We start from the raw sequence: 20645 nt of genomic DNA, 5'->3' as shown, positions 1-20645 counted from the left end.
AATATTGGCTGAATTATTTTTTCTGAAAAGTTATATTTCGAGTTTAATATTGGCTGAATTATTTTCTCTAAATATTGGCTGAATTATTTGCTCTAAAAACTAGGTGAAATATTTCCCCCCAAAATAATGTGAATTATTTCCTCTAAAAATTTATATTTAAACTATAATACTTGGTGAATTATTACCTTTAAAAATTGGGTGAAATATTTTCTCCAAAAATCGAGTGAATTATTTCCCGCCAAAAATTATATTTTTAGCCTATAATATTGGGTAAAATACTTTTTCTAAAAAGTTCTTTTTCTATTACAATTTTAACTAAATTATTTTCTCCTAAAAATTCAATTTACAGTCCCACCTTTGAGATAAATCTCGTAAAGGATAATTTTTCAAACGTTTCAAGCGTTCCTAAAATCTGATGTTCGTATTATACGATCTTCCTCATCACCAAGACACTCGGGAGAGTCCGAAGAGATCGGGGCTAGTTTCTCCGAAATTTCCAGAGAAATTTACCTTTCTCTGAGTCGGTAGAAACCTGGAAAGTACAGTCGGTTCTTTGTGACCGGAACAGCGAGAATACCCGTGTAGCGCGGCGCAAGAAATCGGTAGAGATCGATCGGCCATTATTCCGAGACGCCACGCATCGCTTACTTCCTCTTCTCCTTTCTTTTTACCACGATCCACCCGTGTCCGGAAGAAAAAAGGAAGAAGAAAGTATCCGTTGCGCCTGACGGAAGATACGATCGACGATTCCTGCAGGATTCCTCTTCGAAGACGATCGTCTCACGAGGCCATCGCCGGTTCCCTTTGAAAAAACCGATTCTTTCACTATACCGACTCCATTCTCTCTATTCACCTTGCGACTACTTCTTCCTAATCTCTCGGAATATTTCGAGCTTCGTTTTCCAATTTTATCCCTGCAACTAGCTGGAACAGCTCCTCGCGCTATTCCCTTCGAGATACCGATTTTAGGGGTGGAAAATATTTCGTATACTGCACGCTACGACTTAATTTCCTGATTTTCAGTTTTTTCTTTCTTCTTTGGCAGGGTTAAGAGAGAAGGGGCATGAAACAGGCTGGGTTAGGCGACAGGTTCAGAGTCACGGCACCGATAAGTGGTAATTGATTTCACGCCCCTTGATTTATGACCCGGGCGACACAAAACCTCGCTTTTGGGGTAAAAATCGGCCGAATCCAACCCCATCGTTCCTCGTATCTTAACTGTCGGATCGACATGTGTTACCCCTTCTGCACCCCTCGCTGGGGTTGCTCGCGAATTTCCATCTTTATCGCGGAAAATGAGCCTCGTCTTTTTGTACAGCTACGTCATGCTACCCATTCGAGTTACCCAATTTCCAATTCGAATTATCCAATTCGTCAACCATGTCGCTATTTTATTTTTATATATCCGAAAAATTGAAAATTGTCTCCTCAATGCTTATTTAATTTTATTCGGAAATGTAATTTCATAATTCGAGGGGAAAATTGTCATTACAATTTTCATTGGAATGGTAACCTTATTAATAACTATACTAATCACTGGCTAATCGAGTTTGAACAATTTTCGAGGTTCGCTTAAAAAATTGCGTAGGTAGAATTATTTTATTACTCGGACGCAGAGAAGGCACAACGTTGGAGGTACAATATGGAGGCGTGGAGTGACGGGTATTGTTCTTCATCAATGTTTCAGAAGAGTTGTGAGTCGCTGCTGTTATTCAGAGGCACGGGCCACCGGGCGTCAAAGCGAGTCGACGTGGAATAAATCAAAATAAAGGGGGCCATTGCAGCGTCCCGCTGCGCGACGGCCCAGAAAGATCAGGGGTGCCGTTTTCACAGCGAAAGAGTTACCTGCGCAACGTACCGTTCCTCCACCTCGTGCAGATCGCGTGGATCCATGGTCCGTGGCCATCGACCAGTGAAATTTTTATTAATGTTCCTGAACGCACTCGCGCCTCTCTCCTTTTCTTCCAGTCGAGTCGAGGGGTGCCGAGCGTCGAATATCGTTGGTACAGATATTCGAGACAGAGACGTCAGGCGTCGTCACGTTAGCAGCTAGCCAATCTGAACAGAAATTCACGATTTTTCACTCACTTTTCCAGCGATTATTACACGATTACAGGAGAAGCTTCAATGCTAATCGTTGTCGTTAGTATTAAATAGACAGTCATAGAAAGTTAAATCAAAGGGTGATTTAAATGGTTGAATAATAATGGAAAACATGGGAAAATGGAAGAAATATAATTCCATTAAAAATATTTGAGAATTTTCCAATGAATATCTTTATTTCAGCCTTTTGACCTGGAAATAGTAGTTTGGACTATTGTCATACTAGTATCCTGTCATACATAGGTATAAAAAGGACTCTAATACAAAATAGGTCTAAGAATATCCGCTAAACAATTGGAATTCCTCTTTAATTCTGAGTTCTCTTACATTTCGAATGTCTGTATTTGGTTATCTATTTACGTTGTCATCATTAGTATTAAATAGACAGTCATAGAAAGTTAAATCAAAGGGTGATTTAAATGGTCGAATAATAATGGAAAACATGGGAAAATGGAAGAAATATAATTCCATTAAAAATATTTGAGAATTTTCCAATGAATATCTTTATTTCAGCCTTTTGACCTGGAAATAGTAGTTTGGACTATTGTCATACTAGTATCCTGTCATACATAGGTATAAAAAGGACTCTAATACAAAATAGGTCTAAGAATATCCGCTAAACAGTTGGAATTCCTCTTTGATTCTGAGTTCTGTTACATTTCGAGTGTCTGTATTTGGTTATCTATTTACTGGAAGATGATCGAGATTCGTTGGATCGAATGGCAACGACGTCGAGGGAAAATAGTAGAGGACGAGATGGAATTTTCTGGAGGATTTCTGGAGGGTGTGTAGGCGTCCCTGGTTTTTCGGTGGGTCGAGCCGAAGTCCATGGAGCAGGCTTTATCGGGGAAAATTGAATTAGAACAAACGGACGCAGGCGCCGCGACGTCCTCGTCGGCCATTGCTACGTCACCATGGATACCAGGGAGGAGACGAAGAGGAGACACGATGAAACCGGTATCGATCGTTGCGACCCTCGCTGCTCTTCTCGCGAAATTATTTCCACGTCTCCCCTGCCAGGTCCTCCTTTTTTCGCCTGTTGCCGATTAATCCTGCCGCCCCGTCGAATGTCGTTAATTGCGCCAGTTCCGCCTTCCTTCCTCGTCTCGTTACTCTGCTCGTCGGCCAGACTCTCGCTTCTCTACGTTTCCGTGAGGTTTTATTGCTACCCTTTGGCAGGGCTTTGCACTCTTATTTATTTCGAGGTTAGGTTCAAGTTGCATTTCGTTCGAGGGAGATATGTATTTTTGAAGGATAATAGAGAGGGAGGGAGGGTTGGTGAATGTTTATTGGTTAATTACTAGAGTGTCACTTGTAGTTTTTAAGATGCAGAAAGTTACATGCATGCAAAACCGGAAATTTGTGCTGAATTGAAAGGCAAGGACTATGATCAATAGGAATGGGTATTAGATTATCACTAGATTGTCACTTTTGTCACTAGAATGGAAGTGTTTCTTTCCAATATTTATCAGACTAAAGGCAAGGACTATGATCAATAGGAATAGGTATTAGATTGTCACTAGATTGTCACTTTTGTCACTAGAATGGAAAAGCATTTCTTTTCAATATTTATTGCTCGTTTTTTTTTTTTTTTTGTCACTAGGTTGTTACTAGAATATTAATATGGTATAATTACTGCAGAGAGTTCAGAAGAACAGTGTTTCTTTTTAATGTGCATCGTTCGTTTTCTTTGTCACTAGATTATCACCAGATTGTTAGTACATTATCACTGCTGTAAAGATCTGTGAAGAAGTTAGTTGGGGTTCTTTGTCACGCGTTGTTTATACGATAATGGAGTCGTTTATAAGCCATAGTGATTAATTCGACTGTCTTTGCGTGTGCACGTGATTAGGGCAATTTACAGATCAGTTGCTTCATCCTTCTTCTGAACTCTTTACAGTAATGATAATATAATATTCGCATCAAAATATACAATAGTGATAATATAGTGACAATCTAGTAATATTCCAGTCCCGATAATTATTAACTGTCATAAAACATATCTCCCTCTAAAGATAACCAAAAAATAACCTTAGAATAATATATAAATTAATATTTTTCGAATACCAAAAATTCTTAGAATCTCCTATAGTATTTCACAAAAATTTTGTAATTTTATTTCACTCCCGAGGGGTTGAAATCAATCGTTCAAGAATCGATGTACTTACGCGTGTATCTAGTTTCGAAAAGTTCCAGAAATTTTCCGGAATTATACTAAATATACACCAAACGTTAGATAATAAATCGTCGAACGTTCTTACGACAGGAGCGTAGCTTGATGGAGAAAAGGCACCGCGATGGCCGAGATTCTCGTGGGACAACGCGGAGAGAAGTAGGTATACAACTCAATTCAACTCGAGTCATTTTACACGGCTCGAAATAAATCCCTGTTCCACGGGCATTGAATCGAAAACGACACCGAGAAAACGAGAGAACAGAGGACAGAGGGTCGGCGAGACGGCGAGAGAGGAGACGTTGCATCGGTATAATCCGGCCCGTGTTTGCACATGTTTTACATCGACGCCCCGTCTGTTTGCAGACAGTAAATTATGTCGTACAATAAGGGTACCCCTTTTGGTATTCTCGCTGGCAGATTATAAAACGGGAAAAAGGGAAAAAGCCTCCGCGTTGCTCTTTTATCGATGAGAACCTATGCTCCCGTTACTCTTCCTCGCGACTTCCGTTTCCACCCCTGGTAACCACTCAGCCACGCTCTTCTCTTTACTCCTCGTAGACTCCAATTTTATCCTCAACTTCCAACGACGTTCTATCTTTTTTTATTAAATAAGGAGAAATTTTTGAAAATTCGCAAGGAAAATGACGAATTGTAGTTTCGAGAAATATTTGTTAAAATAAAACTTCGAAAACAGGGTGCTGTAGTGAAAATATTGAAAACAGAGTGACTTAACACTAAACGTACCGGTATTTTACACACACCTATTTTTACCATAAGGGGTCAAATGACCCTTCGTGGTATACAAGGTATGCAAAGAATTTTTCTCGGTAAAAAATAAGTTAAGAGAAAGACGGAAAGCGAGAAATTAAACAATCAGATAATACGAGAATTTACAGGAAGTCAGATGAGCGAAAGAAACAACGAATGTACGATTTATAAAGTAAATTTCGAAAGGGGTCATTTGACCCCGCTTGGTACGTTTAGTATTAAAAGGACTGGGTGAATTGCAATTACAAAATTATTGAAATCAAAGTACAGTATTGATGAGTAATATCACGTACAAATTGGAAAAGATTTTGAAAATTTTAGAACGATTAACCCTTTGAACTCGACAATATTTTCGTTACAGAAACATAGTAATTCGAAGAAACTTTCTGCCATAAAGTTTGCCATAAATATTTTGAAAATGGTAAATAATAAGTGCAAATTAATTGTAAGACGTGGGATTATTTTACCTCGATATTAAATTCGAGATATAAATAACAACTATCTTTAGAATTTGATTAACTGAGAGTCGCCATTCGAGTGCAAGGGGTTAATACTACGAGTATAAATGGAAATTTAAAAAATTTCGGAATATTTCCGAGCGGAAATCTTTGAAGCAGAATATTGTATAACGAATAATCCATGTAATTGCTGACAAAGTAACAGCTTGCAGTGGTAATTACGGAATTGTCGGAACGTCGTACTCGATGATCGTAAAATTGCAGATCGAACCGGAAGTGCATCTGCGTGGAAGACGTCGCGAAATTGCCATGGAAAATTGAAGTCGATATTCCGCGATGTGACGCGGTTGTATAATGTTTTGCGTCTCGCGGCCTGGCAGGAATAAAAAGGACGAAACATCACGATCGTGTGGTCGGAATTCTGTGGTCGCTCTTACGATATTCGCGGCGGGAAGAGACCGCAAAGACAATCGAGATGACTCTCGGACGTTCATCTGCACTTTTACCGCGGCCGGACGTGCACCGTTAACTTGGCGAATAGCGTCGTTCTCTTTGCCGAAAAAAGGCACATTGAATTTGAACACGCTACACTCAAACGACGCCATTTCCTATGAGAAATTTTTTAAAATCGGCGTGCCATTCTGCGACTTCCGAATCGCGATCTTCGTTTATATAGTGGTTTGACAGGAGAATTTTAATCCCTCTGGGTGTAACGCAATTAGAAACAAAATCAAAGGGTTGTTTCGTAAAGGAGATAGAGAGAGTAATATATGAAGCTATTTCTGTGGCACGAAACAATTCCACAAACAGAAAGACATAAGATATATATAATAGCAGCTACATCATGGATGAACTAATATTCCCAAAATTTTCGCAAATTTTTAATAATTTATAAAATTCAACCGTCCAAACAATAGAAAGGAGTAGTCTATAGAGCTCTTTTTGTATTAAGGAGCAATTCTACGAAAACAGAAAACAAGATGTATATATAATAGCAATTTCATCATTGAAGAATGAATGAAATGAAGAAGAACTGATATTCCATAAATTTTCTCAAATTTTTAATAATTTAAAGAGTCCAACCCTCCAAGAATCATAAGAGGGTAGTCTATAGACCTTTCTCGTAGCTCGACGCAATTCCACAAACAGAAAACAAGTTGTATATATAATAACAATATCCATTATTGAAGAATTTTGATATTTTTCAAATTTTCTCAAATTTTTAATAATTTATAAAATTCAACCCTCCGGAACAACAGAGAGGGTAGTATATAGAGTTCTTTCTATAGCACGAAGCAATTCCACAAACGGAAAACAAGGTGTATATATAATAACAATATCCCTCATTGAAGAATTTTGATATTTTTCAAATTTTCTCAAATTTTTAATAATTTATAAAATTCAACCCTCCGAAGAACAGAAAGGGTAGTCTATAGAGCTGTTTCTATAGCACGAAGCAATTCCACAAACGGAATACAAGGTATATATAATAGCAACTATATCATGGATGAACTAATATTCCCAAAATTTTATTCAATTTTTAATAATTTGGAAAATCCAACCCTCCAAACAACAGAAAGGGGTAGTCTATAGACCTTTTTCATAGCACGAAGTAATTCCACAAACAGAAAACAAGTTGTATATATAATAACAATATCCATCATTGAAGAATTGATATTCCCCAAATTTTCTCAGATTTTTAATAATTTAAAAAATTCAACCCTCCGGAGCAACAGAGAGGGTAGTCTATAGAGCTGTTTCTATAGCACGAAGCAATTGCACACACGGAAAACAAGGTGTATACATAATAGCAACTCCATCATTGAAAAATTGATATTCCCCAAATATTCTCAAATTTTTAATAATTTAAAAAATCCAACCCTCCGAATAACAGAGAGGGGGTAGTCTATAGAGCTCTTTTTGTATCACGGAGCAGTTCGACGAGCAGGAAACGGTGCAAGGCAGCCGGAGTCTGTTGGGATAATAGAGACGTCGCCAGTTTGGACGTACGTGACGTGTAATTAAACGCAGTCGCACCGATTCGCAGAGTCGCGTGGATCGCAGGCTAGATCCCCCGTGATGCTGGCAATTACCGAGGGCTTAGCATGCAGGGCTAAGGCTGCGCGACAGCGTTCAAAGGTCGGCCCGTTCACAGAGGAAAACGCTTCGACCCCTGTCCACCCCCTGGTGCACTGAATGCTCGCCGATTCACCCGGGGCCACGTGTCCCGCTGCTCCGAAATATTCATATCCTGCCTCCGGCCGACGATTTAGGACGCGACCGGGACAGTTCGCGAACTCTTGCCACCTTTTCATCGCGACCAACCCCTAGGACTCGTTGGAATGCTCGGGAATATCTGGGCCAAGTCGATTCTTAAGAAGGGAGTGACGAATCTTCGAAATTAGCCTTGCCATTTCATACCTATGTCTCTGTTTATTAAAACTAAACCTAGGATAACTGGTCTAGCGACTGGTGGATGAAGAAAGAGAGACAGAAGAGTCTGAGGAAGAATAATGGAAAATTGGGAAATTAGGTAGTCAAGTGATCAAAGAGGCATTTTAAATCAGAAGTTCAAACATGGCGATTGACGGTAAGATAATTTAGTTAAACTAAACTAGGAATCTAGAGATCTAGGGAATCTATAGCATAGATCATCGATGTGACTAGTAGCTCAATTTATACCTAAAGTTAAAATTCTTATTGGTAATAATACTATAATAATACTAAATTGGTATACCAGTTAGGGGTTGATATTAGAATTACTGATCATTCATGTGTGTCTGAATATTAAATAATAATTTCAAGCTTCTGAAAGATCAGTCCCATTTATAATACATCATCTACTCGTCATAATAGAAGTTAACACCCTGGACAATCCACTGTTGAATATAAATAATAATAATTACAGTATTATATTCAAAACACTTTGGTTTCATCTGGATAAAAGTCCTGAATCCTCTTCCAGGCCCAAAACGTTAGGAATCTATCAATATTTTAATTTTTCATGTCACATAAGGGATTAGGCTAGGGCACCATTTCATTTCCCAATCCATTGTAGAATATAAATAATAATAATTACAATATTATATTCAAAACACTTTGGTTTCATCTGGATAAAAGTCCTGAATCCTCTTTGAGGCCCAAAACGTTAGGAATCTATCAATATTTTAATTTTTCATGTCACATAAGGGATTAGGCTAGGATACTTTTCCATTTCCCAATCCACTGTTGAATATAAATAATAATAATTACAGTATTATATTGAAAACACTTTGGTTTCATCTGGATAAAAGTCCTGAATCCTCTTTGAAGCCCAAAACGTTAGGAATCTACCAATATTTCAATTTTTCATGTCACATAAGGGATTAGGCTAGTGCGCCATTCCATTTCCCAATTTTAACAGCAACTGACAAGTGATTTTCGTGTGCACGTAAAAAATGGCACTGAAAAATGAACGAGTTTCATCTGCACGAGCTTCGCGGTGACACTTGGTGTCTCTAGGATGGCTCATTGACTACGAGGTTGCATGTTGCAGCGTCATGCTTAGTATCGGCTAGCAGTCAGTGGACTATGACAATCCGTTTGTCACGTAGCACGCGCAACATTAGCTCGCAAAGTTCTCGGTTTTCTAATCTCTGCTGCATAAAATTCACGAATGAAAATTCCCGACGAAGATACCGAGCTACCCCTGACCCCGGTGAAGGAGATCCGCGTAATTCCCGTATTATAATCAACGATTTAGCTTCCACCCCTGATCCCAGAGGCAAGCAGATGGAGCGGGTCACGATAAACCCCCAAAACGTGCAATCTCGCGACTGTCCCGTCGAACCTTTCGATCGGGCCAATGCGAACGTCAGTCAAAGTCAGGAGTCGAAAAGGCAGGCTGACGTTTCCGAGACCCTGACACACGGACAGACAGACCCGTACGAATCCAGGCTCAGGTAGCTCCTCGCCGTATCACGTTACGAGGGTTATGGACCGATCCAGAAGTCAGCTCTGGGCTACTGGGTGTGGGTGTACCGGTACAGATTGGTTCAAAGCTGATGACACTAGGTGTCAAAGGCAGTTCTCCTTACTCTGCATTTTTCTGTGAGCGTACAAATGTATTGAATGTATCGAATGTACAAATTTTCAGAGACACTATCATAGAAATCCCACCCTAATCGCACCCTATTTTCTCTCCATCAGCTAGCAAGCCCTGTCAACTCCTTAATCCTCAATTCCACCATTGCAGCATCACTTTTATTTCGAAAAGTACCTTCGAAATGACTATCCTCCACGGTAATCAGTGTTCTGTCAGCATTGTCCAGTCAGAGTCGCTTTGAACGATCCTGTACGAGTCCATGCATAACGCAGCCACCTCTGTACTTGGCCGGTGCTTCTAATGACCGGCTGTCAATACTCGTGCAGCTCCCTAGCGGAATGAATGGAACGCTTTGGCAGTTCGTTTGCAGGGCGGGGGTGGAGGTATTATGTTCCATTCGTTCCTCTCTGTTCAGTGCACGCTGGGTAGGGTCAATATTGTGCGAGCGATTGAGCGTATCCCCGTATTCCTTGTTTGCGTTTCTACTGCGCCCGGAACAGGTCCGGGAAATTAGTGCCAATTAGATTCGAATGGACGTAAAGGTCGGGTGTAAAGGATATACGCAACTCCGAATGTTTGACCGGCTTCCTTTCTCCTGGTTCCGACTAACGAACGCTTTGCAACCCTCCTCGTGGGCCCACTGTGTTTAATCGTGTTTCAACCCTGCGGACGCTCATGACGTTTGTCTTTGTGCAGAAAAATACCTTGAAATCTATGCTACTGTTGGTACAAGTAAAAATATCCTACTAGTTCACAGGTCAGATGTATACGAAGAATTATATATCGCTGTAATGCGCGCAAAAGCCTTTTGACACATTTTAGCACAGTAATGTTAAAAATTCAACTATTTGTAATAGAAATCGGAATTTTTTGCGGATGGATAGAAATGTCAATGACCCAAATTGACATAGTAACTTTAAAAATTTGAACATCTCGGATGAAAGTCGGAATTTTTAAATTCTTTGTCGCGAACTGTCAAAGTAGTCTCAGGCACGCGAATATTCGTGGTAAAGGTAAAAATGTCTCGCAGGCGTAGGCGATCGAGGTAGTTTTGCGAACGCGAATAATTGGAATGAAGTTTGGAATTCGATAGGAATTTCGGTCCAGCAGGGAGTGGGAGTTTGCTCGATGGAATACTTGGGAAACGTATGTCGTTTCACACTGGCTGGCCAGATCGTCGATTAGGTTATCCGGGGACCGATCGTGGAGCAGTCTAATAGGATCGATCGCGAGCTATCCATTACCGTAATCCACTTTGCACCGTGTTCTTTATGATGCAGATGTTCCTTCGATGGCGTAGAACAAGGGGCGTTCGTGACACTGCGATATGCAAATCGTCTCACGGCTTTGAATACGATTTCGATACGCCGGGGACGTTGTTTAAAGTCACCGACCGACAGACTTAGCCTCGGAATCCTCATACAAGATCGTTATCGCTGGTCCAGTCATTTTTCTTTATTCCACGATTTATCCTGCGTGTCACTCAGATATTTGTGACAGGGACAATAAAACATCTGGGAACCTAGCTAACCTATATATGTTCATCGGTTAACATAATCATTCGTTACTATTTTTTTTTTTTTTTATTAAAATGTCAATTGTCAATTGTGAATTACATATTTTAGTATGTTTTCAATTGTCAATTATATATTTTGTATGCTCCCAATTGTCAATTATATATTTTGTATATTTCCAATTGTCAATTATATATTTTGTATGCTTCCAATTGTCAATTATATATTTTAGTATGTTTTCAATACTCAATTATATATTTTGTATATTTTCAATTGTCAATTATATATTTTGTATATTTTCAATTGTCAATTATATATTTTAGTATATTTTATTGACCTATTTAAAAATTAGGGGTAGGTAATTGCTTCCGAAGTTTATTCATATATCCTTTTATTTTGAATTTAGGTATAAATTAAGAAACAAATCTTCTAAAAGTTGAGGAATTTTTTTATGAATTTAAGAAACATAATTGTTTCCAGAAATTTCGGAATTTTGGAAATTATTTTTCTATTATAAGTTTACGAATTCGAGAAAAATTATTGTTTCCAGCGGTGACGAATCTTTTATGAATTTGAGAAATATTATACCTTTCGAAATTCCTGAATTTACTTCTTTATCATAAATTTATGAATTTGTGAACAATTATTATTTTTAAAATGCAAAATGCATTATTTTCAAAATGCATCTTCTTGCTATAAATTAATTCCCCTATAACAAAATAATTGTTCTCCAAGTTGCTGAATTGTTTCCAAATTAACGAAACACGATTGTTCCCAAAGTTCCTTAATTCCTGAATTTAAAAAAAATTATTTCCAAAATTTACCGATTGAAATTCAATATTCTTACACGGTGCGTGTCTCGTGTAACATATGTACAAATACAGCCACACCAAACTCGTCTGTATATCATACGTACATGAGGTGGAAAACAGGTGAAATGTTAAATCAATATCCTATTTCCGCCACAGAATTTATTTCTCCAATTTATCTAACTAATTATTTATTTACGTTTTCAGGCCCCTTCCTTGCACCCCTAATTAATTCGAATCCAGCAATGGAGCTGTATATGAGATAAAAATGGGCTCCAGTTACGCGTCAACGTCGACATCGAACGATTTCTATAGAATCCGAGCTCGCTACGATCCGAGGGCGAACCGGAAATTAAAAAAGGCTGAACGAAAACGTCCCCTGGATCCGTGGCGATATTGCTCGCTTACCTCGGACGTCTTGGTACCTGTATGCACGCGTCGCACGTATGCATTGTCCCGTGACGTTGATTCGACGTAATTGGCACCAGGAAGGAGGCGAGCGGGGCAGAAATGATTGGGATAAGCCGAAATAAGCCGGGATAAGCCGTGCGTGGATTTCAACCGGGGGTCCCGTGAACTTCGACGTCTTTCTCCGCTTTACCCCAACAAGGGCTAGCTGATATCGTACTTCGATATTTATTTCGAGCCATCCCCACTCGTTCGAGTGAATTTTCTTTTTTGGGGGACTGGGGACAGGGTATTCGAAAATTCTTCGATATTTAATTCTTCTTTTATTTTATTATTTTATTTATTATTATTGTTTTCGACCACTGGAGACAGGCTTTGCTATCGTTGGGTGGATATAATAATTCATACGTGAGAAGGGACACCTGTGTGTCAAAATTGAGAAAAAGTATATGACTTGTCGCGCTTCTTAATTTTCCAACTCGATTTGTTAATTTTCTGTAATTAACACTGAATTGTAGATAAAAAAATAAAAGAAGATTTAAAAGAAATATTTCAACGGGAAAGTGTTGATAAATTATTTATTATTATTATTATTTTATTCATAAACGGACCGTAGTCAATTAACATAACATTTCACATATCAAATAAAAGCAAACAAATTATACATAGTATAACATCGAGGGGATGTGCTTATAAACGTGTTTTGTTCAGGAGAAATAGCTTTAATCAATAATCATCCGTAATTGTCTTTTGAAGGTTTGTAAAGACCCATGAAAAATATCTATCCGATTATGATTGATATATTATTTTGTTTTAATTTTATATTGCAAACGTGCAGCATGCTATTGGGAATATTTTATATATCGCTTTGTCCTTTTTCCAAATGGGAAATTATTTGTTTCTCTGCTTTCTATGACTGAACATAATTCTTTTCGACCGACTTCAAAAATTCTGCAATATTTAATTTCTTTTTTCTATTTTTCATTTCTCAAACGTGTAATATGTCATTGGGAATCTATCATATATTACTTTATTCTTTTTCCAAATGGGAAATTATTTGTTTCTCTGCTTTCTCTGACTGAACATGATTCTTTTCGACTGATTTCAAAAATTTTACAATATTTAATTTCTTTCTTCTATTTTTTATTTCTCAAACGTGTAATATGTCATTGGGAATCTATCATATATTACTTTATTCTTTTTCCCAATTGGAAATTTATTTTTCATTCTGTTTCCTATGACTGAATAGAATTTTTCAGGAATAAGTTGAGAAATTCTTGGATATTTAATTTCCTTTTTATTTTTCAAAAATATGGTGTTCTCCTGGTATCCTATTATCCTTTGATTAATTTATTTCAATAGATCTCCACTCTCTTTCCACTTAAAAATACCTATCTTTCCTTATTTTCTGTATCTAAATATAATCCTTTTTAATCACATTAAAAATTCCTCCCTATTTCTGTTTTTATTTTTCAACAGCCTGCTATGCTTTTGAAATTCTTTTACCTATTATCTCGCTTATTTCGAACGATCTGTATCTTCCTCTATGAAAAATTTTTTTTTCAGACAACTCAGAAAAATTGCACGTAATATTTTTCAGATACTCCATCATCCCTCGTCTCGTTCATGGGAACGACTGTCTTCTTCCTCCTTTCTTCGTTTCTGTACCATTCAATGGCTGGTACTTAGACGTGAATCTAGCGTGCTTCATCTTGATCACGTATGGATCCTTTTCCAGCGCGAATCGGTCGAGGAACGAGTGGATTTCGGCGTAATGCGAACGTCAAACACTCAAACATCCCTGGATCTCGGTGGATCAGGCCTGTGGGAGCGGACACCTGAGTATGCGAGAGAGAACTTGCTCTAAGCCCCGCGGAATCGGGGATCGCCTGGAATCCTAGGGATTCGACCGCCATTCTATCACGAGGGATGCTTCTGAACTCACGAATTCGATTAAACGAACCAACGCCATACTACAACTACGATTGGTATCACCCAACTGTCTCACACACCACTCTAAGGTAAAAATAATTTTGTTCACCCAAATACTTTATTTTCGTGCTTAAATATTAATTTTATTGGCATCAGAATTTTTATCCCTTCGTTTTCTGCTTCTTCTAATTTTTGACATAATTTTCCTTCGAATTTTTAGCCAGTTTAAATAAAATTTGTTTATTAGCGTTTAATTACAGGCTTCTCGAGATTTTCAGAATAGGCTTGATGTTTCGGAGACATTGGAGACAAGCCAATTAGTAACTGAAGGTATACACGTCGAGCTGCCGTGCTCTTTTGTCCTCGAAGGGCGCGCGATTTCACGCACGTTGTACCCTTTTCGCGCATCTGCACCGGGGCATAGCGTAAAATTTGAATAAATGTCCAGGAGCGGCCTGCGCCGGACACGGCGAATTAGGTGACATGCTAATCACGGCTCGGTGCAAGCTCGTTAATATTCCACCGAGTAATAGGTTCCTTCGACACCCCGTAAACCTGTCTGCCGTCTTCTTCCCCCTCCCCCTTTCGACCCCTTCTTCTTCCAGTCTTTTTTCGTTCAACGATAATTTTTCAGAAGTCCTTCTTGCCATAAAGAAACAGTGACAGAAGTTCAAAATTATTATTTCTCATATTTTTACTTCGTATCACATCGATTTAACACTCCATTTCAAAAAGTGCATTTTATTTAATTTTGTATTATAGTCTTCAATCGAAAATTTTTTCTCAGAAGTAGGATATTTTTCGAGAACGATTTTTGGATTTTGCTGTTGAATGATGGCGAGTATAGTTCGCATGGTTATCAAAGTCTGACACCCCAATCGAAGGCACAGTGTCGCGAAGGGAGTGAGGAAACCCTTCGTCGTTCTCTATCCCGCGATTCGTTCCTCCTCCGACAGCGAGTTCATCGAGGAAGAAAATTGACATAGGAACGCTATCCTCTCGTAAAAATGAGTCGAAAATGTGGAATAAAGTTTTTCCGTACGAGGCTCCGTTTTGGAGAAAATCGAGTTTGAAAATTCGGGGAAAGTCCGCTCCTACCCCCACCCAACGAAACTTCAAACTCGATTTTCTCGAGAAGGAAGACTGGTGTGAAACAATTTTATTGCACATTTTTGACACGGTTTTACGCGAGCAATCGCCTCCCCGTATAATATATATAATTACCAGTCGCATAATCACCGGGAATCATCGAGTTACTATCGAAAACACAGCGGTTAATGCGATATCCAAGGATATATCGTATATCTACGAGATAATTAATTCCCACGAATCGAATAAAATTCGAAGTTTCCAAGGATTCGTTAAAGAGTACCCAATTTCACGGGCTGGCTGATAAAATTAGCACGTGTTCTCCCAGCACGAGGAATAAATTACCACCCTGCAAGCGTTCCGTTCCGTTCACCTGCGACGCGCAATTACACGAGCTTGCCGAGCGTCACGCGTTGCAGAGCCGCGTGTTCGAGTCGGTATTCAAATCCCGCCCCCGTTAAATGCAAAACAAGCCGAAGGGCGTTGAAACGGCACGCGGAGGACGCGGGAAAAACCATAAATCACGATAAATGCGCACGTGCGACCACTCGACGCGCGAATCCCAAAGAAAACTATTAACCCCGTTACACGAGGCTCTGTCAGGGCCTCGAATTTAATGGGGGTTGATCGACGTAAGTTTTGCATAGTGGTCGAATTTCGTTTGGAGTGGTCTCCCTTTTAATTTCTTTCAATTTTTGTTCTTGAATGTTCAGCTATTGATCTTGATTGATGTCTGGTGAAGTTGATTCGAATGCTGTCATAACCCTTTAACGAGTAAGGATCACCAGACAGCCTTAAGACGAAGTTCCACTTAACTCACTAGCGCCACCACGCCGCGTAATTCCGATAAACGCGTCTTGTGCATCGTATAGGATTATTCTCGAATTTTACTGATTCAATCTTGCAATTTTCTTCGTACTACCTGTGTCATTTCTCAATGCAATAAAAATAGATTATTGCAATATTTCGCATCTTCTAAAATCTTGACGAATTGATGAAAAAGAGAATCAAAAAGTCTAAGCGTGCTCACGCAGGGTTTATAACATTTTTCGCTATCACTGATTATCCACAAATTATCCACCAATCGCGTAATAAATTAATCGGATATCTTGGGAAATTAATAAATCGTTGGAGGTATAAACGAATTATATTTAGTCGTGTCTCTGCTCTCTTTTGGTACAAAGGAAAGAGGAGGAGGGGGCGAGAGAGAGAGTAGAATGTAATATACCTTTGTACTCCTACATTCGTAGAATGCAAACTATTCTATTAACCCTTGGCAATAAAAATAAAAGAAACACCCCCTTCGCGGAGGGGCCACATCTGTGCGGCGAGGAGCAGCCGGGGGTCTTTTTATTAATTCACTCCCCCAAGTCGAATGGAAGCGAGTGGCGCGACGAGAAGAGCAAGAGAAAAGGAGACAGAAGGGCTGCATGGGCCTCTCCTACTATTTATTACCTAATCGTTACCCTGTCGCCCTCATAAATTATGATATCGCTCAGGCAGGTGCCTCTGCACGGTACTAATGAGCCCTTCCTTCATTTGCTGTGTGCTCGCAGCATGTTGCTCAAGGTGGAACCTATTTAATCCCTCCTATTACTTAATTACACAATACCAAAGTACTTTAAAAGTACGTATTAAAATATTTCGGAATATTTAAGGAGAAAATGTGAAATTATTTTGAAAATATTCGAAGCAAATATTTCAAACTATAATCTTCGAAATATATATATATATGTACACGATAAAATATGAAGCAAAATATTCCACAAATCCAAAATAAAATATTTTGGATCGTTTTCAAGCGAAAATTTCAAGATAAAATTAAGGATAGATCGAAATGCGACACTTTCCTGTGAAAAATCAAAATGGCGTGAGCTCAGGGCGCTGTCTCTTTGCCAGCCAGGCATCGAGAGTCATCCTGATCGACGCCTACCAGCAACGTGGAAACGGAAGACCATGGGCGACTGGTCCCCCGGTCTGCTCGACCGAGCAAGTTCTTACGAGTGCACGCACTCGTCGAATCGGGCTGCATTGATCGAAGGCGGCCATCCGTGAAACGCATTTAGCTTGTTGGCACACAAAACTCGACGGGACAGCGATCCACGAGCATGCGAACGCGCCCACGTGGACTCACAGTGCCGACAAACGCGCTTCATTTGACGCTAAGACGGATCAGAGTGTCCACCGGGATCGCGATCATGGAATATAGATGAATAGTCTTGCCGGAGGATGCTGGGAAATTTTACGTGAGTCCCTGATTTTGTGACTTTCTTTGTGAATGGTACAGGTACAAATAGGATTTCTGGGAATTTTACGCCATTTTCTGACTTTCTTTGTTAATGGTAAAAATACGAATAGGATTTCCAAAAATTTTACGCGATTTTGTGACTTTCTTTGTGAATGGTAAAGGTACAAATAGGATTTCTGAAAGATTTACGCGATTTTGTGACTTTTTTGGAAATGGTAAAGGTACAAATAAAATTTCCAGGAATTTTATACGATTTGGTGACGTTATTTGTGAATGGTAAAAATTCACATAGGACTTCTGGAAATTTTAGGCAATTTTGTGATTTTCTTTGCAAATGGTAAAGATACAAATAGGATTTCTGGAAATTTTACGCGATTTTGTGACTTTCTTGTGAACGCTAAAGATATAAATAGGATTTCTGAAAATTTTACACTACTTTGTGACGTTATTTGCGAATGGTAAAAATTCACATAGGACTTCTGGAAATTTTAGGCAATTTTGTGATTTTCTTTGCAAATGGTAAAGGTACAAATAGGATTTCTGGAAATTTTACGCGATTTTGTGACTTTCTTGTGAACGCTAAAGATATAAATAGGATTTCTGAAAATTTTACACTATTTTGTGACGTTATTTGTGAATGGTAAAAATTCACATAGGACTTTTGGACATTTTAAGCAATTTTGTGATTTTCTTTGCAAATGGTAAAGGTACAAATAGGATTTCTGGAAATTTTACGCGATTTTGTGACTTTCTTGTGAACGCTAAAGATATAAATAGGATTTCTGAAAATTTTACACTATTTTGTGACGTTATTTGTGAATGGTAAAAATTCAAATAGGATTTCTGTAAATTTTACTCGATTTTATTATTCTCTTTGTGAATGATAAAGATACAAATGGGATTTCTGAAAATTTTACACGATTTTGTGATTCTCTTTATTGACTGCAGAGAATATAAACCTCATCCACGATTCTGCAATTCAAAATTCCCATCAATTACCATCCCAATTCCCTAATTTAAATTTCTCAATTTAAATACACACACGTGACTCACTCTTCGTGATTAAAATTCGCATGATCGACATCCTATAGCAATTTCCCACAGCTTCCACTCCACTCCAAAAAATTCCACACATTGTCACAAACTATCAGAGACTGCGAAGAATATAAACCTCATTCACGATTCTCCAATTCAAAATTCTCATCAACCATCCCAAATATCTACCAAGTTAAAATTAAAATTCCAAATTATCCATTCTATCTTTCCCAAAATCCTTTCGTTCTCGTTCGAAAAATTCCACGCGCTCGCCAGAGGCCGAGAATTTTCCGAAGACCGAGAGGAACGTCAGATCAAAGCAGGACGAGGGGGAGAGGTACGATTTGCTTCGAATAAATTTCACGACGATCGTGGCAGTAATTCCGTCGAACGACTGTTTGTGACGTGTTAACTTCTGAGCGAACGTTACGCGTGCACGTCCCGTCTTTTACGAGGACCCACCGCGTGGAACGGGAGAGCTCGTCGGGCGTGTTTGAAACTCGTTCGAGTCGAACATCGGCAGGCATGCGGGCATATGTGCTCATTGTAACGCGATAGACGCAGTCAAACGAGCAATCCCCGTCACTTTAAGCATTCGTGACGACATTACCACCCATTGCTCGATAACATACCGCGACGCCGAGCGTCTTCGAATATGAAATAACCAGCCTACGGAATTTTTGCGTTTCTCGAAAGAAGATCCTGGTGTAGATAATAAGAAAAATCGATTTTCTTCTAGATTGCTTTAATTGAAATATTTTTACAGTATGTTGCCCAATTTACAATGTGATGCTGTATGTATTAACTCTTTGCACTCGGCGATTTTTTCGTTGCAGGAAAATAATAATTCGAAGACTTTCTGCCATATTTCTGAAATGGTAAATAAGAAATCGTATGCAAATTAAGAGGTAGAATTATTTTACTTCGATATTCCACGTATCGTTGGGTAATTGTGAATTTGATATATTAATTAACATCCATCTTTGGAATCTGATTAAATGGCGACTGAGAGGCGCCTCTCGTGTGCAAAGGGTTAATGACCCCACAGTGTGTTTATTGAGTGCAATAAATGTCTCGAGACAAGTAGAAAGATGACTTTTGATGAAACTATTTTTCAGATGGGACAGAGTATCGTGAGAGTGTAGAGAATTTCGATTATGATGTGCGAGATATGTTTAGGGGTAATAAGGGTCAATACCTTTTTACTTAGAATCCGATATTCTTCCATAGTTTGGTATGAAAAATAAAATATTCCTTCGTATCTTTGAGATGCCTCCACCTATAGGAAAAATAAATATACTACATGATGTACCTCTTCAAATAGTGCAACTTTTGTATACAATATTGTTTGAAGCAATGCATATTTTGGGAGTTATAGGGGGGCCATCCTGTATATATATATACATATATATATAATAATTAAATTGAAAATAATTGGTAAATAGTCATAGTAGGTTTAGTGTTATCTGGAAGAAATAAAACCGAGGAAATTATTTTAGGTATACCATAGAAAGCCAAGATCTCGAGTGAAATTAAAAATAGTTGAAATTAAGAAAAGAATAATTAAATTAAAAATAATTGGTAGGTAATCATGGTAGGTTTAGTGTTATCTGGAAGAAATAAAACCGAGGAAATTATTTTAGGTATACCATAGAAAGCCAAGATCTCGAGTGAAATTAAAAATAGTTGAAATTAAGAAAAGAATAATTAAATTAAAAATAATTGGTAGGTAATCATGGTAGGTTTAGTGTTATCTCAAGGAAATAAAACCGAGGACACTGAAATTTAAAAATAATTTATAATTTAATAAATTACCAGGGAAAATCTAGCAATTAGTGAAATTATATAGAAGAATACAACAATTGTTACATATATCCATTAAATGAAAATTATAGATTATAGTAGATTTAGTCCTACCTCGAAGAAATAAAACCGTGGAAAATATTTTAAGTACACCATAGAATGATTAATTTCTGAAATTAAAAATTAAAAAAGGAAAATTGGAGAGTGGAGTTAATTAT

The sequence above is a fragment of the Eufriesea mexicana genome, unplaced genomic scaffold (genome assembly GCF_001483705.2).
Source record: "Eufriesea mexicana isolate 0111107269 unplaced genomic scaffold, ASM148370v2 scaffold5017, whole genome shotgun sequence".
NCBI lineage: Eukaryota > Metazoa > Arthropoda > Insecta > Hymenoptera > Apidae > Eufriesea > Eufriesea mexicana.
The sequence above is the reverse complement of the archived record's forward strand: the minus strand, read 5'-3'. Positions refer to the sequence as shown.